A 27,283-nucleotide genomic window follows, 5' to 3' on the forward strand; every position below is an offset into this window, starting at 1 on the left:
AGCAGCATGCCTAAGGAATTTGCTGTTACTGTATTTACTTTCATTCTGCCTCATGTTAATAATAATAATTTAATAATAATAATAATATTTGTCGTTTTTGAGGCACCAACACCATCTTTTCCTCTGGGACTACACGTGTCCTACGTGCTAAACTGCGTAAACGCGGTACTGAGTAACAGGCAAACTAGAACGTGCACGGTCATTGGCCTGTTTTGACTGGGTTTGCGGGAAGCACCAGTGCAACACGGGGGCCCACAGGCTGTGCGGGTTTGGGTGGATGGACTGAACGTCCATTTGGCTCCCGAGACCCTAGTCTATTACGTTCACGCCTGAGCGCCAGCGGCCGCCGCTCGTCTCGCGGAGGCGGGACTTCCTATCTTCCTAAAGAAGCACTTCCGGCCAAAGCCGGAAGCTTCGCTGCGGACCGGCGCGTGCGAGGGTCGAGGTTCGGACCACCCCGGTAGCCGCGGGGCAGGTGAGCTTCGGAGGGACTGAGGGGCTGTGGGAGCCAAACGCGGGTGGCTGGCCTGTGGCCGGTGCGTCACCCGGCGGTGCTTCAGTCCTTCTGTCCTCTCCTAGAAACTTCTCGGGTTGTCGGAGTCGGGTGGTGCCTGCTCTCTGCCACCCTTGTCAGACCGAAACCCGGACGTGCGGGCCGGAAAGGAGTCGGGGCGGGTGGGGGCCCGGCGTCGGCCGCGGGCGACGGGGCGGGTGGGCCGCGCCGCCCAGCACTGTGTGGTGGCGCGTGACTTGGGAGGAGGGGAGATGGCTCCGGTGAGAGAAATGGCCCCGAACTTCCCGTCATTTAGCGTCTGTGACGGGGAGGTAACGTGAAGGAGGCGCCGAACTTGGAGCGTTTTGGAGAAGTTCCATTGCCGGCCGCTGGGGATGGGCCTGGGTGGTGGGTGTCCGCGGGAGGGCGTGACGTCCCTGTCTGCGGGGGCCGCGTCTGGTGGAGAGGTCGGGGCTCTCTGGCCCCGGGCTGCAGGACGGAGACAGCGGGGACGAAGGACCGGGAGGGCGACTTCGTGTGTGACAGCGGCCCAGCGGGCGCTGCCGTCTGAGATTCGTCCCAGCGTCCCCATCCCTTCACTTCTCACCTTTGTCTCCGCTGTCACACACAGCACGTTGCTGGGGACGTTAAAAACCCAGGTCGACAGACTCTGCCTTTTGACCGTCCGGTGTTTGTAACTCATTGTCGTAACTGAGGTGTTGTTCAGGCGCGGACCTCCGGAGTCGCCCGTCACCCTCGCGCCGCGCGTGTAATCCGGCGGCGAATCACGAGATTGTCAGACCCCGGGCCTCTCACTTCTCTGCGCCGGTTTGCAGCCCTGTCACCCGGGCTGCTGCCGGCCCCCTAACCCGTCCGCTGTTCTTCCAGCCTCTTTTCATCCCAGCATCTAAGGCGACCCTCCTTAGGGGGTTGCCCTGCTTTCCGAAGTCCGGCGAGGACTCCCGTTACACCCAGGGTAAGAGCTGAAGCTACCGCTGCTCTTTGCCCCGCCCTCCGGCCTCTTCAGGCACAGCCCGGCCTCGGGGTGTTTGCAGTTGGGGCTCCTTTGCCTGAACTGCTCTCCCCCGCATCTGTGCACCCGGTTTAGTCCCCTAACTCCCTCATTTATGGGTATACCGCCATCGCAGCCGGTCTCCCCGACGCGGCTTTCCCGGACCTCCCCGTTGTGCTCGCCGTGGTTTAACACGCCCGGTGCGTTCTTCATTCGTCGGACCCGCGGGGCTTGCCCGCTGGGTTGGAAACTGCGCGAGGACATCTTTGTACGTTCTGTTTACCGCTGTATTCCTGGTGTCTAACGCAGTGTCTGCTCCCCGTGGATTTTCTATAATGTAACTGGAAGGAATGGATTGGAAGGAATGGATTGGATTTTCTATAATGTAACTGTGGAAGAAGTACCATCTTACACTTGGTACTTCTGTGCTTTCTTTTCTTGCCTTTTTTTTGGATTGAGGTTTGACCTTGTGTATTTTCTCTTTTCATTTTTTTCTTCTGTGTTTCCTTGGAAGATAATATTACTCTGGTACTCTATACTTACAGGGCTAACCTTTTAATTTTTAATTTAGCAATGCATACTTAATTGAATCTAATTCAATCTTAAGTAAATCTTAACCTCGCCGCACAGTATTGTTTTTACCTTTGTTTTACCTTTGTCTGATTTTAAACAACTTCTTGGATCATCTCTATACTTATTTTTGTAAGATGTACATGTTCAACAATAAAACTAGAGTTGTTACTATTTTCTGGTGGTTTTGATTTTTTCTTTTTGACTTTTTTTTTTTTTAAGATATTTACTTGAGAGAGAACATGAGCAGGGGTAGGGGGCTTGTAAGGGGGAGGTCAGAGGGAGATGGAAAAGCACCCACTGAGCAGGGGCTCTCTCTGGGACTCTGAAATCATGACCTGAGTCTAAGGTAGGTGCTTAACCCAGTGAGCCATCCAGGTGCCTCTTCTGATTGATTTATTAAAGTCAGTTTATCATACACTTAATAGAATATTTGTTGTATACTTAGCACGTCAGACTTTATTTTTTTTAAAGTGTATGATACTTTCCCTACTTTAGCATTTTGCTGGAAAATACAAGAGTCCACTAGAAAACAATATGGCAGACAATAAGAGTGAAATGAATATGACCAGAGAATGAAACTAAATATACACTGTATGTTAACTAACTTGAATTTAAATTAAAAAAAAAATATATGACCCAGAGAGTAATTAGGGTCTGCCTGAAAGGAGAAACATTATAGTTTGCCAATTATTAGGAGTGCTGGGATGAATTTGTGGAAGAGTGGTTTGGGGAGATTTGCTGGTATTTAAAAGTGTATAAAGAAGGGGCACAAAGTTAGTGATTAATTTTATTCTTATTCATACAGTTTTGTTATAAAAATTGTGGTTTTTTTTAAGATTTTATTTATTTGACAGATCACAAGTAGGCAGAGAGGCAGGCAGAGGGGGAGGGAGAAGCAGGCTCCCTGCTGAGCAGAGAGCTCAATGCGGGGCTTGATTCCAGGACTTTAAGATCATAACCTGAGCCTAAGGCAGAAGCTTAACCCACTGAGCCACCCAGGCGCCCCAAAAATTGTGGGTTTGATATAGATTTTGCACATTGGTGTTTTAGAGAGGAGTGCCTTTAGTCTCTTAGGAAATGCTTAAAGCTTTTTGGGGGACCTACTTAAAATTTCGTGAGATATGGTCGCCTGGTTGGCTTAGTGGATTAAGCCACTGCCTTCAGCTCAGGTCATGATCTCAGGGTCCTGGGATCGAGCCCCGCATCAGGCTCTCTGCTCAGTGGGGAGCCTGCTTCCCCTGCTCTCTCTGCCTGCCTCTCTGCCTCCTTGTGATCTCTGTCTGTCGAATAAATAAAATCTTTAAAAAAAAAATTTCGTGAGGGGCGCCTGGGTGGCTCAGTGGGTTAAAGCCTCTGCCTTCAGCTCAGGTCATGGTCCCAGGGTTCTGGGATCGAGCCCCGAATCGGGCTCTCTGCTCAGCAGGGAGCCTGCTTCCCCTGCTCTCTCTGCCTGCCTCTCTGCCTCCTTGTGATCTCTGTCTGTCGAATAAATAAAATCTTTAAAAAAAAAATTTCGTGAGATAATTCAGTATGTGAAGGCTAAGAATTTACTGTCAGGTTGTAGTAAAACTTGGGAGACAGGCTTTGACATTTAGCATAAAAGGACAGCAAGACATGGTAAGTGAAGTAAGCCAGTCACAGAGACAAATAGTGTTTGATTCCACTGACATGAGATACCTCGAGTAGTCAGGTTCATAAAAACATAAGGTAGGGGCTGGGGAGGAAGGGCTATGGGAGTTGTTTAATGGGTATAGAGCTTCAGTTTGGCTGGATGAAAAAGTTTTGATAATTGCTTGCCCAACAATGTGACTATATCTAATGCCACTGAACTGTATTCTTAAAAATGGTGAAGATGGGGACGCCTGGGTGGCTCAGTTGGTTGAGCGGCTGCCTTCGGCTCAGTTTATGATCCCAGCGTCCTGGGATCGAGTCCCACATCGGGCCCCTTGCTCAGCGGGGAGCCTGCTTCTCCCTCTGCCTCTGCTGCCACTTGGCCTGCCTGTGCTTGCTCTCTCTCTCTCTTTCTCTGGCAAATAAATAAATAAAATCTTAAAAAAAAATGGTGAAGATGGGGGAGCCTCGATGGCTAAGTGGATTAGGGCCTCTGCCTTTGGCTCAGGTCATGATCTCGAGGTCCTGGGATTGAGCCCCACATTGGGCTCTCTGCTCAGCGGGGAGCCTACTTCCCTTCCTCTCTCTCTCTGCCTGCCTCTCTGCCTACTTGTGCTGTCAAATGAATAAAATCTTCAAAAAAAATGGTGAATATGATCAATTTTATGTGTATTTTACAACTAAAAACTTTTTTTTTTAAGAACAGCAGATGGGTTTGTTTAAAATTCTGCTAAATGCAAGCACCTCGCTGGCTCAGTTGGTAGAGCATGTGACTCTTGGTCTTAGAGTTGTGAGTTTGAGCCCTGCATAGGGGGTAGAGCTTACTTTTAAAAAAAAAATGGGCTAAATACTTGGGAATTGTAACATTTTGGGGTAATTTTTTTTTTTTAAGATTTTATTTATTTGACAGAGAGATAGCACACGTAGGCAGAGCAGCAGGCGGAGGGGGAGGGAGAGGGAGAAGCAGGCTTTCTGCTGAGCAGGGAGCCCGATGTGGGACTCCATCCCAGGACTCTGGGATCATGACCTGAGCCAAAGGCAGCCGCTTAACCAACTGAGCCACCCAGGCGCCCCTGGGTGGTAATTTTTTTAAAAAGATTTTATTTGTTTCAGAGAGAGAGATAGCATGAGCACGAGGGAGGGGGAGAGAGAGAGAGATGAGCATGAGCCTGATACAGGACTCAATCCCAGGACCCTGGGCTTATGACCTATGCCAAAGGCAGATGCTTAACCAGCTGAGCCACCCAGGTGCCCCAGCTTATTGAAATTAAACTTCCCCATATCAGCTACTGTTATTCTGAATGTGATATAGTTCTTTGATTTATGGAATATTTCCCCTTACCTAAATATAGAATCTCTAATTTATGATGTTAATGATCTTAATCATTAAGAGATCTTAATGACTACATTGACTGTATATGTTGAGCACTTCTACACATAAAAACTCATTTAATTCTCACAACATCTATGGAGTAGGTCCTAATACTATCTACATTTTACAGATGAGGAAACTGAGACACAGAGAGATTAGATTATCCCGTGTCCCATTCTGTTCTGTAGTGGACAAAGTCGAATTTCTCTCCAGTAGCCTGGCTGCATATAATGTCCAAATTATGTTAAATAGGAACAAATATCTTAATTCTTAGGTGTTTTGCAGTATTCTTTCAGTCCTAGGAGAAAGAAACTGTGTTCAAACTAATGTAAACAAAAGAAAGACTACTGTTTCATTTAACTGGGCTAATGAAAGGCTTCAGGCATAGTTGGATCACCTCCACTTCCCTTTCTGGCCTTACTTTCAGACAAATTTTTCCAAATAGTGGCAGAGGTGCCTCTCAGCTATTCCAGGTTTAAGTGGTCCTTTTGTTTTAAGGTCTAGGGAAAGAGAGAGATGGATCCTGTCTTCAAGAGCCCATGTTATTTTCTAAAAGACTGACTCTCTTTGGGTTAGGATCTTTACATATGGACCAGTTGCTATATGCCAGAAATGGAGGTGTGGAGTCATCATATTGGCCGTCGTGTGTGTCCACTCCTCCAGTGGATGAGTGACAGGCCACCAAGCCAAGAGAGTACACTTCCCGCAGGGGAAGCTAGCTGAAAAGGCAAAAAATAGGTGAGAACCGTTTCGATAGTATAGATAGAGCTCTAGGTCTCTGCTAGGTGCTTTCCCAGGTTAAGATTCTTCTACCTTTTTTTTTTTTTTTAATGACTTTATTTGTTTGAGAGGGAGAGAGAGAGAGGGAATGAGAGGAGAGAGGTCAGTGGGAGAAACAGACTCCCTGCCAATTAGAGAGCCCTGTGTGGGACTCGATCCCACGACTCCAGGATCATGACTTGAGCCGAAGGCAGTTGCTTTAGCCGAAGGCAGTTGCTTTACCAGCTGAGCCACCCGGGCACCCAAGATTCTTCCACTCTTAAACAATAATAGTCATTTTTAGAAGAATTCTTAGAAGAATTAAAGAAATTATTAGCATTTTGAATGGATATTGTGCAGCTAAGATAAAGAAAAGGAAAGCATGTGCTATATGTTGAAGACTTACCACCAAACTCCTCTCATGCCCTCAAATTTAATTTGCTTCTTTATCAAGGATAAAGACCCCTTTAGCAGTCTGATAAATCTTGTGAGCACCTTAGAATTTGTTTTTAAGATTTTAGTTATCTCCATACCCAACGTAGGGCTTGAAGTCAGAACCCCAAGATCAAGAGTCACACACACTACTGACTGAGCAGCCAGTCACCCTTAAAATGTTTGGGGTTTTTTGTTTGTTTGTATTTTATTTATTTATTTGAGAGAGTGCCAGTGCAAGAGAGAGCACATGCGAGGGAGGGGCAGAAGGAGAGGGATAAGCATACTCCCTGCTGAGCAGGGAGCCTGAAGTGGGGCTCTGTCCCAGGACCCTGAGGTCATGACCTGAGCTGAAGGCAGACGCTTAACTGACTGAGCCACCCAGGCGTCCCTAAAGGTTTTTTTTTCAAGATTTATTTATTTGAGAAAGAGTGAGATAGAGAACGAGTGGAGGGAGGGGCAGAGAGAGAGAAGCAGGCTCTCTGTGGAGCAGGGAGCCTGACATGGAACTCGATCTCAGACCTCTAGGATTATGACCTAGAGGCAAAGGCAGACACTTAACTGACTGAGCAACCCAGGTGCCTTAAGGTGTTTTTAAATATAGAAAACACATAGCATTTCATATAGAACTTCTACAACTCAGCACCCAAACCCCAAATAATCCAGTTAAGAAATGGACTGAAGATATGAATAGACATTTTTACATGAAATAAGGCTCAAAATCACTCACCTTCAGGGAAATACAAATCAAAACTACAATGAGATATCACTTTATACTAGTCAGAATGGCTAAAATGAACAACAAAGGAAACAACAGGTGTTGGTGAGGATGTGGAGAAAGGGGAACCCCCTTGCACTGTTGGTGGGAATGCAAACTGGTGTGGCTCCTGTAGAAAACAGTGTGGAGATTCCTCAAAAAGTTAAAACTAGAGCTACCCTATGATCCAGCAATTGCACTGCTAGGTATTTACCCAAAGGATACAAAAATACAGATTAAAAGGGGGTACATGCACCCCAATGTTTATAGCAGCATTATCAACAAGAGCCAAATTATGCAAAGAGCCTAAATGTCCATCAACTGATGAATGGATAAAATGGGGCACATGCATACAATGGAATATTATGTAGCCTTAAAAAAGAATGAAACCTTGCCATTTGCAACCATGTGGGTGGAGCTAGAGAGTATAACCCTAAGTGAAACAAGTCAGAGAAGGACAAATACCGTATGATTTCACTTGTGTATTTTAAGACACCCAACAAACATGGGGGAGGGATAAAAAAGGAGAATCAAGAAACAGACTCTTAATTATAGGGAACAAACTGATGGTTACCAGCAGGTGGGTGAGAGGATGGGTGAAATAGGTGATGGGGATTAAGGAGGGCACTTGTGATGAGCACTGGATGTTTGGATGGAATGCTGAATCACTAAATTCTGCACCTGAAACTAGTGTTACAATATATGTTAACTAACTGGAATTTAAATAAAAATTTTGGGGGGAAATAGAAAATATATAAGGATTTCAGATGAAATCCAGTTATGTGAAATGAAGTTTTTATGTCAAGAGACATAAAAATTGGGACGCCTGGGTGGCTCAGTTGGTTAAGCAGCTGCCTTCGGCTCAGGTCATGATCCCAGCGTCCTGGGATCGAGGTCCGCATCGGGCTCCTTGCTCCGCAGGGAGCCTGCTTCTCCGTCTGACTCTGCCTTCCACTCTGTCTGCCTGTGCTGGCTCTCGCTCGCTCTGACAAATAAATAAAATAAAATCTTTAAAAAAAAAAAAAGAGACATAAAAATTGTAATCATGTGTTCATTAACATTAAATGACAAAAATCTAGTGGCAGGTCTAATACTGTAATTTTGAAATAGCGATGCTTATAAAGAATATCTTGAGATATCTGAAATATCCATAATGTGATATGAAATATCTCTGATCACAGGTGCTCTAATCCAACTGATTTTTTGGCCTATACGCACAGTTTCAGTGAGAAGTTAGTGAATATCTTTAGGGGATACCTTGAAAACCTATGGACTTAGGTGCTGCCCAGGTAGTCAGCCCAGTGCTCCAACCACCAGGTGAGAGTGAGGTCTCACTCTGTTCTTGTTAGTTGGCCCTGATTCCCAGTTGCATGACTTGTACTGTTTCTTTGACCAGGCCTCCCAGATGCAGTCTTTGGGTTTCTGAGAAACATTCACTTGGACTGTCCCTTATTGTGCTGTTCCCAGTCTTTGGGAGCCATCTATGTTTTCTTGAATCCTTTAATACCAGATATTAACCTTGATCTCCCTTCAGTCTGAATTTCTGGTGGTCATGACTTGATCACCTAGATATATTCCCTCCCATCTTTTTATTTTTTTAAGATTTTATTTATATATTTCAGAGAAAGTGTGCATGTGAGAAAGAGGGGTGGGGATGGGGGTTGGTGGAGGCGGAGGGGGAGAGGGAGAGGCAGAGAAAATCTCAAGTAGACTCCACGCTGAGTGCAGAACCAGATGAGGGGTTGGATTTCATGACCCGGTGTCCCAATTAAAGCTGAAGCAAATCAAAACTCTACAAAACTTAAAATATTTTAAGTTTTTTATTAATTAAGTTTTTAAAAAAGATTTTGATTTGACACAGAGAGACACAGGGAGAGAGGGAACATAAGGAAGGGGAGTGGGAGAGGGGGAAGGAAGCAGGCTTTCAGATGCAGGGTTCCATCCCAGGACCCTGGGATCATGACTTGAGCTGTAGGCAGACACTTAATAACTGACCACCAAGGTGCCCATAAATTTCTGATTTTTAAAGTTGCACTAAAATACAGATAACATTGAGCGTCTTTTTTTTTTTTTTAAGATTTTATTTATTTATTTGTCAGAAAGAGAGAGAAAGCACACAAGCAGGCAGAGAGGCAGGCAGAGGCAGAGAGAGAGGCAGGCTCCCTGCTGAGCAAGGAGCCCGATTCGGGACTTGATCCCAGGACCCCTGGGAGCATTACCTGAGCCGAAGGCAGCAGCTCAACCCACTGAGCCACCTGGGCGTCCCTTTTTTTTTTTTTTTTTTAAGATCTTATTTTTAAGTAATCTCTACCTCCAGAGTGGGCTTGAACTCACAGCCCTGAGATTAAGAGTGGCACACTCCACTGACTGAGCCGGCCTGGCACCCCAGACCATTTGAACAGTGCAGTAGTGTTCAGTAGTACTACAGTTCAGTAGTGTTAAGTAAATTCACATCGTTGTACAAACATCACCACCATCTGTCTCCAGAACTCCTTTCATTTTGCAGAACTGAAACTCTTAGCCATTAAACAACACTTTCTCCCTTCCACAGCTCTTGACACCCACAAATCTACTTTCTCTCTCTATGCATTTGATGACTCTAGGTACTTTTAAGTGGAATCATACAGTATTTGTCTTTACTGGCTTGTTTCACTTAACGGGATGTCCTCAGGGTTCATCCATGTTGTATCATGAAGCAGAATTCCCTTTCTTTTTTTTTTTCTTTAAAGATTTTATTTAGTTATTTGACAGAGATCACAAGGAGACAGAGAGGCAAGCAGAAAGAGAGGGGGAAGCAGAGAGCCCAATGCGGGGCCCAATCCCAGGACCCTGAGATCACGAGCTGAAGGCAGAAGCCCCAACCCACTGAGCCATCTGGGTGCCCCTTCCTTTCTTTTTAAGGCTTAATAATATTGTATGCATACACCACATTGATATTTGGGTTAGTTCCATCTTTTGGATCTCTTGGGTCTTTGTGAATAATAGCACTGTGAACATGGTTGCAAAGTACCTGCTTGTGTCCTTCCTTTTAGTTCTTTTCAAATATTTTATTTGAGGAATTATGTAGTCCTCATCATGAAGAACATACAGGAAATTGTTTAGATTTTAAAAACATTATGAGAAAGATCAGTAAACCAACAGGAAAATGGATAAAGGATATGAACAGTTCATGGAAAAGGGAATCAAAATGAAGAGATGCTCAGCTTTCTTCGTAAAAGAAAATGTAAATAAAATGTGTATTTCACTTGTCTGACTGACAACCAAAATTGTGTTAATATTTTGTGAAGGACAGTGTGATGACACAGGGGCTCAAAGAGTGCTGCTGGGACTGTGAATTGGTACAGCCACTAAAAAGGGACATTTGTTAATGCCTATAAGCATTAAAAATGCACATACCCTTTGACTTAGCAAACCTGTTTTGAGAATTTACTACAGATATATATTTTTAAAGATTTTATTCATTTGTTTGACAGGTAGAGGTCACAATTAGGCAGAGAGGCAGGCAGATAGAGAGAGAGGAGGAAGCAGGCTCCCCGCTGAGCAGAGAGCCAGATGCGGGACTCGATCCCTGGACCCTAAGATCATGAGCTGAGCTGAAGGCAGAGGCTTTAACCCACTGAGCCACCCAGGTGCCCCTCTACAGATATTTTTGCACAGGTATAAAAAAATAAATGAGCAGGTTTAGTCTTTGCAGTATTATTTGTAATAGCAAAAACTTGGGAGTAACCGAAGTCCATCAGTTTGAAGACTGGTTAAATCACTCTGTATCTATACTTGGGAGTAACCGAAGTCCATCAGTTTGAAGACTGGTTAAATCACTCTGTATCTATACAAATACTATGCAGCCAGAAAAAATTTAAAAGCTCCTGACATGGCTGTAGATAAATTTCCAGGTTATATTATTGAATGAAAATGTAAGGAACAAAACCACATATGTAGTATGGTACCATTTGTGTAAAGAAAGAAGAAAAATACTGGTGTGAATAAGCTTAAAATAGGTAAGGAAGTATATAGAAGGTACTAATAAAGCTGTTGCCAGCAGGAAGAGATAATGACTAGCAGGAGTGGAAAGGAAGCTTTCAGTGTATTCCTTTTATACTTCTTTGAGTGTCATCTTTTTAAAAAATTAAGTGAGAAAGATGTGCCTATAAAAATACAAGGATTGGGGTGCCTTTGTGGCTCGTCTGCTTTTGGCTCAGGTCATGATCCCAGGGTCCTGAGATCGAGCCCTGCATCAGGCTCCCCACTCCACAGGAAGCCTGCTTCTCCCTCTCCCACCCCTCCTGCTCGTGTTCCCTTTCTCTCTCTCTCAATCTCTGTCAAATAAATACATAAATAATCTTTTAAAAAAAGAAAAAGAAAAATACAAGGATGAAATGGAAAAAGAGACCGCCTAACCAGTGACTTCCAGACACTTGAACAGACTTCTTAAGAAAAACATCAGTAGGGGCGCCTGGGTGGCTCAGTGGGTTAAAGCCTCTGTCTTTGGCTCAGGTCATGGTCTCAGGGTCCTGGGATGGAGCCCCGCATTGAGCTCTATGCTCGGCAGGGAGCATGTTTCCTCCTCTCTCTCTGCCTGCCTCGCTGCCTAATTGTGATCTCTGTCTGTCAAATAAATAAGTAAAATCTTAAAAAAAAAAAAAAAAAAAAAAAAGAGGGGCGCCTGGGTGGCTCAGTGGGTTAAGCCGCTGCTTTCGGCTCAGCTCATGATCTCAGGGTCCTGGGATCAAGCCCCGACAGGCTCTCTGCTCAGCGGGGAGCCTGCTTCCTCCTCTCTCTCTGCCTGCCTCTCTGCCTGCTTGTGATCTCTCTCTGTCAGATAAATAAATAAAATCTTAAAAAAAAAAAAAAAGAAAGAAAAAGAAAAAGAAAAACATCAGTAAAGTTGAACTTCGAAATCAACTTGTGGAAAAAATGTGAAGACAAGAAAAGAAGCTTTTGGGATTGATCTGGACTAAAAAGTAGTACAAGAAAGTGTACTTCTTGGGTGTAGTAGTATATGTCTTTTAACTTTAAATCCTGAATATTTTGAAACATAGGAAACACCCAGATAGTCGTTGCTTTTATTTAATGATTGTTAATATTTTGGCAGCTTTGCTTCGTCTTTTAAAAATATGTTTAATGTAGCATAAGAGAGGACAGAAAAGTGGCAGATTGATTCAATTTCTTATCTTTTCTTGTTTCTATGGAGAATGATTTCCTGTCTTGTCCAAAAAAAAAAAAAAAAAAAAAGTCTGGTTAGAAAACATGTTGAAGATAAAAAGAGAGGATGGCATTTAGCCATTTTCAATTAGTCTGCATTCTCCAGACTCTATGGCTGTATGGCTGTATGGCTCAGTCAGTTAAGCCCTTGCCTCAGGTCATGATCCTGGTCCTGGAATTGAGCCCTGCATCCTCAACAGGCTCCCTGCTCAGCAGGGAGTCTGTTTGTCCCTCTCCCTCTGCTTCCCGACTCATGAGTGTGTGTGCATGTGTGTATGCATGTGCTCTCTCCCTCTCTCCCTCTGATGAATACATCTTTGAATTAGTCTGCATTCCAGAGAAATTACATTTAGAACTTTATGAAAAACTGGCAAAAATGATTGCAAAAAATTCCTGTTCATACTCTTTAAAGAGTAACAAACAAGGGGAACTAGAATTTCTGGGAAAGATGTCTTGTGAACATTTGGAAAAGTAATAATCCCAAGGAGATAGGAAGAGTTTAGTGAGTCTTGGCTAAATTTACCTTTTTTTGTCTGTCTTTTGGATCGTAATTCCCTGGCAAGCCAGGGAAATTTGCAGAGAACAGTGCATTATTTCCTTTCGCTTTTCATCATCTTTCCTTTCCTCCCTCCTCATTATTGTTAATAGAACAAATAACAGCTATTCCTTCCAAATATATTCATATGACTGAGAGGTGTGTAAGTTAAAAAGTGAAGCAACCCCTTCCCCCACCCCACCCCTCTGACAGTATACTCTGGGACTGACGGGGTTTAATTTCGGGGGGGGCTCATGACATACACAAAGCTCATGACATTCTTGCTTGTGAACTGGGTAATAGGAGAGCTTGTAACTAAAAAATATTTTACCCACAGTTTGTATGAGTTCTTTCTTTGGTTAGGTCATATATACGTGGGTCATTTATATTTACATACACACATATTTTATCCTTGATCTTATAAAAATTAGGACAGAACTAGGAGAGATAATGTTGGATTATTCTGTGTTTAGAATATATAAATGTAGGGCGCCTGGGTGGCTCAGTGGGTCAAGCCACTGCCTTCGGCTCAAGTCATGATCTCAGGGTCCTGGGATCGAGTCCCGCATTGGGCTTTCTGCTCAGCAGGGAGCCTTCTTCCTCCTCTCTCTCTGCCTGCCTCTCTGCCTACTTGTGATCTCTCTCTGTCAAATAAATAAAATCTTAAAAAAAAAAAAGAATATATAAATGTAAAGTCTTACATTTACACATAATGTTATGATGTGTTAAGTCCAACTTCAAAATTAGTTGCACAAGGAGTGCCTAAGTCAGCATATAACTCTTGATCTTGGGGGTCGTGAATTCAGGCCCCACACTGGGTATAGAGATTACTTGAAAAATAAATTGTTGTACAAATATAGCATAGAGAAGACCTGGTTTGAAAATTCTTCATGGAAATTCATAAGACTTTACATAAACAAGTAAACAAATAGATTTTCTCTTAGTCTCAGTGTCAGTATTTAACTTTTCCTTTGGCTGGATGGTTTGGGCATGGCTTTCTTGAATCTTAAATATATTTATTTACTTTGAATAACTGTCTCAAGAATTTTTCCCAAGGAAATACTTCAAAGGACAAGAATAATTTAAAAGTGAAGATGTTTTTAGTTGTTTTCTTTGAGATAGTAAACAATGGAAGCATATATCAACAGGGAAATGATTAAATTTTGGTATCTACAGGTCAACATTAAAGAGATTAATATGACTCCGTGGCTATATAGAAAAATGTTTATGCTATTAAAGAAGTAGAACAGATTATATATCTATATCTTTTTTTTTTTTTAAGAGATTTTATTTATTTATTTGACAGAGGAACACAGCAAGACAGGGAACACAAGCAGGGGGAGTGGGAGAGGGAGAAGCAGGCTTCCCCCTGAGCAGAGAGCCCAAGGTGGGGCTGATCCCAGGATGCTCGGATCATGATTTGAGGCAAAGGCAGATGCTTAATGACTGAGCCACCCAGACACCCCCATATCTATTTCATTCATTCATTCATTTATTTTAGATTTTATTTTTTTATTTGACAGAGAGAGAGATCACAAGCGGGCAGAGAGGCAGGCAGAGAGAGGGGAAGAAGCAGGCTTCCCGCTAAGCAGAGCGCCCGATTCGGGGCTCGATCCCAGGACCCCAGGATTATGACCTGAGCTGAAGGCAGAGGCTTAACCCACTGAGCCAATTGTAAGAAAATTGTACATGTTAATGAAAATTGAAAAAGCCATTTAAAACTAGTGAAAACTTTTTTTAGCATAGTTAAAGTTAAATTTAAACATTTAAATTCTTTACATTTGAATCTTTATTATTAAAAATTATTTTGAGTATAGTTGATACACAGTGGTACTTTAGCTTCAGATTTACAACATAGTGATTCAGTTTCTTTACACATTATGCTATGTTCACAACAAGTGCCGCTACCATCTGTCACCACAGAAGTCTATTATAGTATCATTGACTATATTCCCTGTACTGTGCCTCCTATTCCAGTTACTTACTCATTGCATAACTGGAAGCTTATAGCTCCCATTCTGCCCACCCACCCAATCCCCCTCACCTCTGGCAAACATCAGTTCTCTGTATTTAAGGTTTGATTCTGCTTTTTGTGTATTCATTTGTTTTTTTGTAGATTCCACCTGAGTGAAATCATATGATATTGGTCTTTTTCAGTCTGAGTTATTTCACTTAGCTTAATACCCTCTAGATCCATCTTTGTTGTCGAAATGGCATAATCCCATCCTTTTTTATGGTTGAATAATATTTGTTTGTGTGTATGTGTGTGTGTACACACCTTTTTTCCTTATCCATTCATCTATCAGAGGACACGTAGATTGCTTCTACCTCGTGGTTATTAGAAGTAATGCTGCAATAAATACAGGGTGCATATGATGTAGGAAAGATAGGGCTTGAAGCCAATGGCCAAGAAAGAATTCTTGAGGTGTTTTTGGTGCAGAACGTGGTTTTATTAAAGCACGGGACAGGACCCTTGAGCAGAAAGAGTGGCACTGGGGTCATGAGGAGTAGCTGATTATATACTTTCAGGTTTGGAGGGGGTTAGGGATATTGTAAATCTAAGGATTTTGGAACCAAGGTTTTCAGGACCTTGAGGGGCTAGCTGTTGTTAGGATAAGGTCATTTTTTACAGTTTGCTAAAACCTTGTTCATGAGATCCTTCAAATGTATATTGGTAGATCATATGCTTGGAGGATGATAGCCAGTAGGTATCCTGGGGGGTACAGATAAAGGAAGTTTCCAAAGGAATTTTTAATATGCTAAAGTAGACTTACAGGATCCTGGGGGTCAGGCTAAGATTGCCTTTTGCCCTTAGCAAAGTATTAACATTGGGGCAGTTGAGTCCCTAGAGGTATGTCACTCTGCCTGTTTCAAGGGGTTGTTAAGTAGTAAGGAAATTTAATTTTTCTTTTGCCTTTGTTTCCCACATTACATACATCTTTTCAAATTACTCATGTTTTCATATCCTTAGGGTAAATACCCAGCACTGGAATTGCTGAGTCATATGGTAATTCTATTTTTAAATTTTTGAGGACACTCCATACTGTTTTCTATAGTAGCTGCACGAATTTACATTCCCACCAACAGTGCACGAGGATTCCTCTTCCTCTGCATCCTTACTGACACTTGTTATTTCTTGTCTCTTTGATGCTAACCATTCTAACAGGTGTCAGGTGGTCTCTCATTTGTAGTTTTGATTTGCATTTCCCTGATGACGAGTGATGGTGAGCATCCTTTCATTTATGTGTTGGCCATCTGTGTGTGTCTGTATGTCTTCTTCAGAAAAATACTGATTCAAGTCCTCTACCCATTTTAATTGGATTTTTTGTATTTTTGGTGTTGAGTTTTATAAGTTCTCTATGTATTTTGGATATTAACCCCTTATTGCATATGTCATTTGCAAATATCTTTTCCTATTCAGTAGGTTGCCTTTTGATTTGTTTTTTCCTTTTGCTGTGCAGAAGATTTTTATTTTGATGTAGTCCCAAATAGTTCATTTTTGCGTTTGTTTCCCTTGCCTCAGGAGACATATTTAGAAAATGTTGCTAGGGTCAATGTCTAAGAAATTACTGCCTATGTATTCTTCTAGGAGTTTTGTGGTTTCAGGACTCAGTTTAGGTCTTATGTAGTTTGAGTTCATTTTTGTGTATGGTATAATAAGAAAGTGGTCCAGTTTCATTCTTTTGTGTGTAGCTTTCCAATTTTCCCGACACCATTTGTTGAAGAGACTATCTTTTCTGCACTGTATACTCTTGTCTCTTTTGTCATAGATTAATTGACCATAGTAAGTGTTGGTTTATTTCTGTTCTATTGGGATATGTGTCTATTTTTGTGCCAGGACCTTTGATTACTATAGCTTTGTAATATAACTTGAAATCTGGAATTGTGATACCTCCAGGCTTGTCTTAAGATTGTTTTGGGTGTTTGAGGTCTTTCGTGGTTCTATACAAATTTTAGGATTATTTGTTCTAGTTCTGTGAAAAACAAGATTGGTATTTTGATAAGGATTTCATCGAATCTTTTTTTTTTTTTTTAAGATTTTATTTATTTATTTACAGACAGAGATCACAAGTAGGCAGAGAGGCAGGCGGGGGTTGGGAGGGGAAACATGCTCCCTGCCGAGCAGAGAGCCCGATATGGGGCTCGATCCCAGGACTCTGGGATCATGACCTGAGCCGAAGGCAGAGGCTTAACCCACTGAGCCACCCAGGCACCCCAGGATTTCACTGAATCTTAAAGCTATTCTTTAATATCAAATCTCGTCAGTTCAAATTTTCAGTATCCTCATTTCTTTTACTTTAAAATTATTTACGGTTTTTAAAAATTAGGATCCACATAAAGTCCATATATTGCAGTTGGTTGACATATTTCTTAAGTTTCTTTTAATCCACTCATTCTCTGGATCTCCATGCCTTTCTTTTTCTCCTTGCGTTTTATTTGTTGAAGGAATGGAGTTGTGTGACAGTAGGGATCCCCCTGTCTGGATTTTTGCAGACTACAGCCTGGGAATGTCATCTAATATGATTCTTCGGTCTTCCGCTTTCCTGTGAAGTAGGAGTTGGATCTAGTTATCCCTAAATTGGGAATACTTTTCATTCAGTCTCCCTTTAAGACCTTCTCTTTCTCTTTAATTTTAGGGTTCTGTATTTTTAGAGCTGCATGCTCCACCAGCTGAGCCAGCCAGGTGCCCCTAGAGTTTAATTTTTTAATTTATTGTTCATTCTCTGTGTTGCTTCATGTATCTATGGATTTGGGTTTTTCTCCCTTACTGAAGAGACAAAAATGCCCATATTGCCCTTTTTCTTTTCCTGTTCTCTATCACTTTTATCCCCCTGTCTCTGTTCTCCTCTCCTTCCAGCCTCTTCAGTAAATGACAGAATAGACAAGTTATGTGATGTGAGATAACTAGAGTTAAACAAAACTTAGAAAAATATGTTACCAAAATACAGTTAGAAAGTAAAGTAAAATCAAATTATGAGAATATGGCACATATATCTGTCAGTCCTTCTTTTCACCAAAATATGAAGACCAAATTGGTCAGGAGTGTTGACCTTAAGAATTATCTCAATGAGGGGTGCCTGGGTGGCTCAGTGGGTTAAGCCTCTGCTTTCGGCTCAGGTCATGGTCTCAGGGTCCTGGGATCGAGTCCCGCATTGGGCTCTCTGCTCAGAAGGGAGCCTGCTTCCTCCTCTCTCTCTGCCTTCCTCTCTACCTACTTGTGATCTCTCTGTCTGTCAAATAAATAAGTAAATAAATCTTAAAAAAAAAAAAGAATTATCTCAATGAAATTTAAAAAATATTTTTAAAGGACTTTTAAAATCTGTATTAATTCTTGTTAATTTTTTATAATATTCTTCCTAGATCTCATATTTTGGATTCTGGCTACGTTATAATGAATGACACTTTGACATCAGATGTCATTGGTCGACGAGTTGAGGTTAATGGAGAACATGCAACAGTGCGTTTTTCTGGTATTGTCCCTCCTGTGGCAGGTATGTTTGTGTGTGCATTTGTTTATTTTAGAGTTCTTTCTTTGCAGGCTTCTCTCTAGTGGTTTGTAACATCTGTTTTGAAGAAATTAACAACGAATTTGTAGATGCTTTCTACATACAATTGTTTGGTTTCAGTAACAGAATCCTGTAGTATCTATGTTTTTATTTAATTTTAGACTTATCTATTTATTTAGTGTTGCCATTTTATATTAATTCAATCTTAAAATATCTTCTGAGTAAACTTTAAACAAGTAATAATTTTGAATTCTCATATCCTAACCTCAAAAACTAAGAATTTTTGGAAATTTCTTTTGTCATTGATTTATGTGTATATATATTTAGAGTAGTTTAAATTGATAGGCATACAATTTTGTGATACCTTTTTTCACGTATTATCTGGTACATATTTATTTTATTATTTTTTTAAGATTTTATTTATTTATTTGGCAGACAGAGATCACAAGTAGGCAGAGAGGCAGGCAGAGAGAGAGTGGAGGAAGCAGGCTCCCTGCTGAGCAGAGAGCCTGATGCGGGGCTCCATCCCAGGACCCTGGGATCATGACCCGAGCCGAAGGCAGAGGCTTTAACCCACTTTTAAAAATTAATTATTTTTATTTTTTAAATTTCAGTACAGATAACATACATTGTTATATTGGTTTCAAGTGTACAGTATAGTGATTCAGCAGTTCTGTACATTACTCAATGCTTGTCACGATAAGTGTGTTCTTAATCTCCTTCACCCATTTTACCCATCACCCCCCACCACCTCTCTTCTGGTGACCATCAGATTGTTCTCCGTAGTTAAGAGTCTGTTTCTTGTTTTTTTTGTTTTTGTTTTGTTCCCCTTTACTAGTGTGTTTTGTTTCTTACATTTCATATACTAGTGAAATAATATGGTATTTTTCTTCCTTTGACTGACTTATTTTGGTTAGCATTATACTTTCTAGCCCCATCCATGTTGTTGCAGATGGCAAGCTTTCATTCTTTTTTATGGCTGAGTAATATTCCATTGTGTGTGTGTGTGTGTGTGTGTGTGTGTGTGTGTGTGTGTGTCTACACATACACTATCCTTTATTATTCATCATTTGATGGACACTTGGGCTGCTTCCATAATTTTCTATTATAAACAATGCTGAAGTAAACATAGGGGTGCATATATTTTTTCGAATTAGTGTTTTCATATTCTTTGGATCAATACCCAGTAGTTGAATTACTGGACCGTATGGTAATTTCATTTTTAATATTTTGAGGAACCCTCCCCACACTGTTTTCCACGGTGGCTGCACCAATTTGCATTCCCACCAGCAGTGCACGGGTGTTCCTTTTTCTCCACATCCTCACCAGTGCTTATTTCTTGTATTTTTTATTTTAGCCATTTGGACAGGTGTGAGGTGTTATCTAATTGTGGTTTTGTTTTGCATTTCACCGATGCTGAGTGATGTTGAACATCTTTTCATGTGTCTCTTGGCCATTGGTATTTCTTCTTTGGAGAAATGTCTATTCCAGTCTTCTGCCCATTTTTTAATCGGATTGGTTTTTTTTTTTTGTATGTTGAGTTGTAGAAGTTCTTCACATATTTTGGATACTAACACTTGATCAAATATGTCATTTGTGAATATCTTTTCCCATTCCATAGGTTGCCTTTTAGTTTTCTTTCCTCTGAAGAAGCTTTTTTTTTTTTAAAGAGTTTATATAGTTATTTGACAGATCACAAGTAGGCAGAGAGGTAGGCAGGCAGAGAGAGGGGGAAGCAGGCTCCCTGCTGAGCAGAGAGCCCGATGCGGGGCTCGATCCCAGGACCCTGAGATCATGACCTGAGCTGAAGGCAGAGGCCCAACCCATTGAGCCACCCAGGTGTCCCACTTTTTTTTTTTTTTTTAATTTATTTATTTGTCAGAGAGAGAGAGCAAGTGAGAACAAGCACATGCAGACAGAGTGGCAGGCAGAGACAGAGAGAGAAGCAGGCTCCCTGCTGAGCAAGGAGCATGATGTGGGACTCGATCCCAGGACGCTGGGATCATGACCTGAGCCAAAGGCATCCGCTTAACCAACTGAGCCACCCAGGCGTCCCCCACTTTTTTTTTTTTTAAGACTTTATTTTTAAGTAATCTCTACACCCAACGTGGGGCTCGAACTCACAACCCTGAGATCAGGAGTTGTGTGTTTGTGGGATGCCTTGGTGGCTCAGTCAATAGTTAAGCATCTGCTTTCAGCTCTGGTCATGATCCTGGGATCAAGTCCCATATCTGGCTCCTTGCTCAGTGGGAGTCTGCTTCTCCCTCTGCCTACTGCTCTCCCTGTTTGTGCTCTCTCTCTCTCTGGCAAATAAATACATAAAATCTTAAAAAAAAAAGTTACATGCTCATACTGAGGTTGCTCAAAATGTTAAAAATAGAACTACCCTATGACACAGCAATTGCACTACTCGGTAATTATCCAAAGGATACAAACATAGTTGTTTGAAGGGGGCATGTGCACCCTAATATTTATAGTTGCAGTGTCCACAATAGCCCAACTATGGAAAGAGCCCAGATTTCCATTGATGCAGGAATGGATAAAGAAGATGTGTGTGTGTGTGTGTGTGTGTGTGTGTTATGCACACATGATGGAATATTACTCGGTCATCTAAAGGAATGAAAGCTTGCCATTGGCAGTGATGTGGATGGAACTAGAGTGCATTATGCTAAGCAAAATAAGTCAGAGAAAGATGAATACCGTATGATTTCACTCATGTGGCATTTAAGAAATAAAACAAATGAGCATAGGGGAAGGGAGGGAAAAATAAAATAACAGAGAGGGAGGCAAACCATAAAAGGATCAACTATAGGGAAAAAACCGAGGGTTGCTGGAGGGGACGTGGGGAGGATAGGGTAATTGAGTGATGGGCATTAAGGAGCGCAGTTGATGTAATGGGTGTTCTGTGCAATGCAATTCTGATGAATCACTAAATCCTGCCCCTGCAACAAATAATACACTCTGTGTTAACTAACTTGAACTACAAAAAAAAAAAAAAAAAAAAAAAAAAATGTTGCCTGTTCCACTGACTGAGCCAGCCAGGTGCCCCTGTGATACAGTCTGAACATAAGTTCCACCTGACCGTGTGGGAACTCTGAAGGTAGGGTGGCCCTTCAGAGATTTTCCTAGCTGAGATGAGGGGCGGGGCACTTACACCTGTGATGATCTGTCACTGGGTTTTGTGGAAGCGGGTGTGCCAGGCACTTTCTCCAGTGGAAACAGTTCTTGAAAGTGGGTTCATAGTTGAGGGCTAGTTGCCAGAGGCTGGTTTGCCCAGCAGCTGGTGGGAATAAGTCTCAATTTCTAAAGGCAGGTTGGAGTGGCCCATCACAGATCCAGTAATGCAAATGGAAGCTATTTCATGGTAATTTAGTGACTATGAAGTGGTACATATTATTTTCATTTATTAAATTGCTTGTGAGTTTGACAATTCCTTCATGTATGTATGATCAGGCGAATTTCCCCCCCTCAAATTATAATTCTGTGAAGAAGGAGCTACTGTGTATTCACTCTATTAATTATCTCATCGTTTGGGGGCATTCTGTAGGACTTTACCTCAACTGGTGTGACTTTTGAGTTTTTTTCAGAAGTCAACAGGTGGAATTGGTACAAAGATGCAGTGAAATTGAACACAGATTCAGTAATTACTCCTGGAGCTGCTTTACTGGGTGTAAATTTTAGGGTTGTTGTGATAATTAAATAAATGAAGGTGTTTAAAGCGCTTAGACCAGTTCCTGGTGCATATAGTGTTAGCTATTGTGGTAGATAAAATTTACTTAAGAAAGAAATAGGGCATTTCTAATGTTTTACAAATGGCTTGGGTTGGAAATCGAGATATCCTGAGATAGCATCACATGCAGGCTTTTTAATTTTTTAATTTTTATTTTTTTAAAGATTTATTTTAGAGCATGTGAATGAGTGTGGGGTGGGAGGGGCAAAGGGAGAGGAAGAGAAAGTCTCAAACAGACTGCTCTGAGCACGGAGCTGGACTTGGGCTTGGGCTTGATTGATCCCACGACCCTGAGACCATGACCTGAGCAGAAACCAAGAGTCAATGCTTAACTGACTGAGCCATCCAGGTGCCCCCATATGCAGTTTTTAAAAAAGTGTTTAAATAAAGAGGATATGCTGTGATGGGTAGAAAAGTACTCCTCCCCTTCCAACAAAGATGCCCCAAGGAGCTGGGAGCATTGTGTTTGGTTACATGGCAAAGGAGAATTAGGGTTGCAGGTGGAATTAAGCTTGCTAATCAGCTGACTTTAAGATAGGGAGATTATCCAGGTGGGTTCAGTGTGATCTGAAGGATCTATCGAAGCAGAGGTAGAAGAGGACAGTGCAGGAGAGCAGCGACGTGAGAAAGTTTTGACTGGCCACTGTGGGCGTTGAAGATGGAATCGGGTCGTGAAGCCGAAGAGTGTGTGCAGCCCCTACCAGCTGGGGAAGGCAAGGCAATGAGTTTTCCTCTCTCGCCTCCAGAAGGGAACACAGCTTTGCAACCCCTTGATTTTATTTTATTTTTTAAAGATTTTATTATTGAGAGAGAGAGAGAGAGAGAGAGAGCATGAGAGTGGGGTGAGGGGCAGAGGGGAGAAGCAGACTTCCCTCTGAGCAGGAACCCGATGCGGGGCTTGACCGGAGACTCCAAGGTCGTGACCCGGGCCGAAGGCAGACACTTAAGTAACTGAGCCACCCAGGCGCCCCTGCAATGCCTTGATTTTAGACCAATGAGACTGTCCTCAGGCTCTGACCTCCAGAACTGTAGGATAATAAATTTGTGTGTGGGGGGGATGATAGTCAGACACTAATGTTATAACTGTGTTTGGAGAGTCTGTTTAGAATTGTTTCATGAATGTGGGAGTGAGGAAGCACTTTTTCTAAATTTGTTTCATGTGATTTAAGTGATTAACTTATTTAATTAATGAAATACTACCAGTAGACCTTTTATTAATATACATCTGTATGCTTAAAAATCAGATATTTGTTACTCGATATTCTCATATTCATATACTTGGAGTTGCTGTAGATCAATCAATATATACATTGTATTTTTATTTTCTCTCCAGTGATTATCTTCATGGTTCTTTGCCCTTATTGTTTTGTAATACATTTTATGGTAACTGAAATCTGGTATTATTGTCAACCTGTATAGAGTGACTAAATTAAATGGCCCTATAGTATCTTGGGTTCCATTTATCCTGTAGTAACAAGTTAATTTAAAATAAAATAGTCGAGGGGTGCCTGGGTGGCTCAGTGGGTTAAAGCCTCTGCCTTTGGCTCAGTCATGATCCCAGTGTCCTGGGATTGAGCCCCACATCGGGCTCTCTGCTCAGGAGGGATCCTCCTTCCTCCTCTCTCTCTCTCTGCCTGCCTCTCTGCCTACTTGTGATCTCTCTCTGTCAAATAAATAAAATCTTTAAAAAAAATAGTTGAAACATATTGCTTTTAAGTTCTTATGGAGGTATTTTGTATTCTGCACTCAGTTTATTGATCTTAAATAGTGGTTGAAATGCGTTGACACCTATTGAAGCAAATACTGGCAATCCAAGGGACGCCTGGGTGGCTTAGTTGGTTGGACGACTGCCTTCGGCTCAGGTCATGATCCTGGAGTCCCGGGATCGAGTCCCGCATCGGGCTCCGTGGGGAGTCTGCTTCTCCCTCTGACCTTCTCCTAGCTCATGCTCTCTCTCACTGTCTCTCTCAAATAAATAAATAAATAAATCTTAAAAAAAAAAAAATAATGGCAATCCAAGTTCATCAGGGAACAGCTGACTCAGCAAAGTCAGAAGTCTGCCCTTGATCTTTTTTAGTATTTTTCTCCATTCTTCACATCTTCTTACCAATTTCCAGCCCCACAGATTCCAGCTTCTAACCTGGAACTTGCCAAGGGTCTGACTCTATCATGCACATCTCTGAGGCTCATCACAAGAATTCAGATTCATTTTTTTCTTGTGTTTTAGAGGATTAGTATAATTTTCCATGACAAAAGAAGCAGATTTTTTTTTTAGGTCTTGGAGGATGTTGTTTTAATTTTATTTATTTATTTTTTAAAAGATTTTATTTATTTATTTGACAGAGAGAGATCACAAGTACACTGAGAGGCAGGCAGAGAGAGAGCGAGGGAAGCAGGCTCCCTGCTGAGCAGAGAGCCTGATGCGGGACTCGATACCAGGACCCTGAGATCATGACCTGAGCTGAAGGCAGCGGCTTAACCCACTGAGCCACCCAGGCGCCCGAGGATGTTGTTTTTAAATATAACAAGATTTTCTTATAGTTTCATTTAGTAATACTGCTAATTAATCTTCCGGGCCATTCTTGAAGCCTCGTTGCTGTGTTTCCTTTGTTTTTTTAAAGTACCTATTAAAATAATACATGAGCATGATAAAATATAGTGCCTAAGGGCTTATGATGAAAAACCAAAGTGTCCAGCTGTGGGTGTTTCTTCACTGATTGGTTGTAGGTGTTTTCTTGGTTAAGCCTATTTAATTGAGGTCACATGTACCTTTTCAGTTATGAAATATTTTCTTCTAAGATTATATTTGATAATGTTTACCCTTCCATTTTACCTGTTTTCTCTTTCTGGCACTCCTATAAGTTGGATATAGGATTTCCTAGAATGATCTTCTACGTTCCTTTTTTTCTTCCTTGCAATTTGTTGGAAAAAATTGTTTTTTGTCCTCTAAAACTTCTCATGTTCTAGATTCGTCTGATTACCTCCATGTGATATCATTAACATGTATTTGTGTCTCTACGTTTCCTGTACATTGGTAATTGTATATAGGGTTTATCAGATTCAGGTTTGATAATCTCTTTTTTTGGTACAAATACTCTGTAGGTAATGCATTCTTTAGTCAGGAGGCGCACAATGTCTGGTTGTATCTCTTTTTGTGATGTTAGCAGCTCTAGATGAACATGGTTTATGTCCGTTATTTGGGGTGGTCAAATGGTGAAATTCTAATAATTTTCTTCTATTGTTCTTCTGATGGACTGCGTATATTGTGGAAAATTTCCCTATGTTAATTAGTTTCTTTCCAAGTAACTGGGTGATTGAAAGGCAGGATAAATGTTGGATTTTTTCCTTTTATTTGTCTTCATAAAAATGAATTGGTTGACTTAGAAAACCAATGAATTAAAAAAAAATCTTTATAAAGTCATGGGTTTAAACACATTTTATCTGTTTTAGTCCATTTCTGTTATCCTTATTGATGCTCAGACTGTCCCAGATTCAGCCAGAAGGACCCCCTTCAGATTGCCTCCTGAGTACTTTCGATGTGACCCAGTGGTTTTTGATAGTTTCCTTACTAAGATTTGATAAGGAAGCTATCATATGTGAAGGGTTTATCTAACACGTTTTTTGCCCCACAATCGGCCATTTCTCCAAGGTTCTGCTTTCTATGTTTTTTTTTTTTTTTTAAGTGTCAGGTAGCATTTGGAATAGTATAAGGAACACCTATATATACTTGTTATGTCTGTTTAACATTGCTGACACTTTGCCTTATTTGCTTCATTCAATAAAAATTTTTTTTGCCTAAGCATTTTATTTTTTAAAGACTTTATTTATACATTTAACAGAGAAGAGAGCATGAAAGAGCATAAGCAGGGGGAGTGGCAGAGGGACAGGGAAGAGCAGGCTTCCCACTAAGTAGGAAACCCAATCCGGGGGTGGGGGTGGGGTGGGCTCAATCCCAGGACTCTGGGATCATGACCTAAACTGAAGGCAGATGCTTAACCAACTGAACCATCCAGGCGCCCTGCCTAAGCATTTTAAATAAAGTGATATGCATAGTGGCATTTCATGTCTGAATACCTCACCATGCATCTCTAAAAAGTAAAAGCATTTTCTTATAAAATACATTTTAAACTCAAATTCTGATTCGTATCATGTTACTGGTGAATAGAATTCTTTTATGGTAAATAGAGTTTCTGTAAGCCACTGAATAAACAAGATTATTGGAAAACTCTGTCCTAATTAACCTCTTGGTTTATAGTCTTTGAAGATTAGTCCTAAGGTGAAGTGTGTCCGTTCTTTAAAAGGGGGTGATCATAGGGGCGCCTGGGTGGCTCAGTCTGTTAAGTGTCTGCCTTCAGCTCAGGTCATGATCCCAGGGTCCTGGGATCGAGTCCCATGTCGGGCTCCCTGCTCAATGGGGAGGCTGGTTCTCCCACTCCTTCTCCCCCTGCTTGCACTTCCCCCCTTCTCTCTCAAATAAAATCTTTTTTTTTTTTTTTTAAGATTTTATATTATTTGACAGAACATGTGCACAAGCAGGGGAAGGGGCAGGCTTCCCACTGAGCCAGGAGCCTGATGCAAGGCTCAATCCCAGGACCTGGGTTCATGACTTGAGCTGAAGGCAGATGCTTAACCGACTGAGCCAACTACGTGCCGCTAAATAAACTCTTAAAGAAAAAAAAATAAGTCTTTGTTTGTTTGTTTGTTTAGGTAAAGTTGACACAGGTGTACAATGTAGTGATTGGACAACTCTATAGTTAGATTGGACAACTCTACAGTGTAGCTATCATCTGTTACCATAAAGTGCTGTTACAGTACCACTGACTATTCCCTACCCTGGACCTTTCACCCCCACGATTTACTCATTCCATAGCTGGAAGCCTATACCTCCCACTCCCCTTCAGCCATTTTTCCCATCTACCCCTCATTCCCTCCCCTCTGGCAACCATCAGTTCTCTATTTGTAGGTTGGTTTCTGCTTGGTTTGTGGTGTTTTTTAGATTCCACATGTAAGTGAAATCATGGTATTTGTCTTTCTCTGACTCATTTCAGCAAAATTTTAGGTGTTTTCATCTGTACCATCAAAATTATGCACTAGCTCTTTTCTCTCGATTAGTTTTATTTTTAAAGTTTTTTAGTTTATTTTTAATTTTTATTTTTTAAAAAAGATTTTATTTATTTGACAGAGAGAGCACAAGCAGGCAGAGTGGCAGAGGGAGAGAGAGAAGCAGGCTCCCTGCCAAGTAAGGAGGCCAATGTGGGACTTGATCCCAGGACACTGGGATCATGACCTGAGCAGAAAGC

The 27,283-nt window shown here is 41.6% G+C and overlaps 1 protein-coding gene across 1 annotated transcript in view; it reads left to right on the top strand.

The window, feature by feature from the left end:
• Positions 1-421: 421 nt before the first annotated feature.
• The window catches only part of TBCE (tubulin folding cofactor E), a 61,642-nt gene continuing 34,780 nt past the window's right edge, over positions 422-27,283 (top strand). The window contains exons 1-2 of the mRNA XM_082720740.1: positions 422-475; positions 18,108-18,246. The gene's annotated coding sequence lies outside the window, so the exon portion shown is untranslated. The remainder of the gene's footprint in view (positions 476-18,107; positions 18,247-27,283) is intronic.

Source organism: Mustela nivalis (genome assembly GCF_964662115.1).
Source record: "Mustela nivalis genome assembly, chromosome: 2".
In the NCBI taxonomy this organism is placed as follows: domain Eukaryota; kingdom Metazoa; phylum Chordata; class Mammalia; order Carnivora; family Mustelidae; genus Mustela; species Mustela nivalis.